Raw genomic sequence first — 888 nt, 5'->3', positions numbered from 1 at the left:
CAAGATGTCGGGGTTTGTGTCCGTGTGACAAGATGTCGGGGTTTGTGTCCGTGTGACAAGATGTCGGGGTTTGTGTCCGTGTGACAAGATGTCGGGGTTTGTGTCCGTGTGACAAGATGTCGGGGTTTGTGTCCGTGTGACAACATGTCGGGGTTTGTGTCCGTGTGACAAGATGTCGGGGTTTGTGTCCGTGTGACAACATGTCGGGGTTTGTGTCCGTGTGACAAGATGTCGGGGTTTGTGTCCGTGTGACAACATGTCGGGGTTTGTGTCGGTGTGACAAGATGTCGGGGTTTGTGTCCGTGTGACAAGATGTCGGGGTTTGTGTCCGTGTGACAAGATGTCGGGGTTTGTGTCCGTGTGACAAGATGTCGGGGTTTGTGTCCGTGTGACAAGATGTCGGGGTTTGTGTCCGTCTGACAAGATGTCGGGACTGGCGTGGCGGTCACAAGATGTCGGGGTTTGTGTCCGTGTGACAACATGTCGGGGTTTGTGTCCGTGTGACAACCTGTCGGGGTTTGTGTCCGTGTGACAACATGTCGGGGTTTGTGTCCGTGTGACAAGATGTCGGGGTTTGTGTCCGTGTGACAACATGTCGGGGTTTGTGTCCGTGTGACAAGATGTCGGGGTTTGTGTCCGTGTGACAAGATGTCGGGGTTTGTGTCCGTGTGACAAGATGTCGGGGTTTGTGTCCGTCTGACAACATGTCGGGGTTTGTGTCCGTGTGACAACATGTCGGGGTTTGTGTCCGTGTGACAAGATGTCGGGGTTTGTGTCCGTGTGACAACATGTCGGGGTTTGTGTCCGTGTGACAAGATGTCGGGGTTTGTGTCCGTGTGACAACATGTCGGGGTTTGTGTCGGTGTGACAAGATGTCGGGGTTTGTGT

Source organism: Nerophis ophidion, linkage group LG07 (assembly GCF_033978795.1).
Source record: "Nerophis ophidion isolate RoL-2023_Sa linkage group LG07, RoL_Noph_v1.0, whole genome shotgun sequence".
NCBI classification, from domain to species: Eukaryota; Metazoa; Chordata; class Actinopteri; order Syngnathiformes; family Syngnathidae; genus Nerophis; species Nerophis ophidion.
This window is presented reverse-complemented; position numbering follows the sequence as displayed.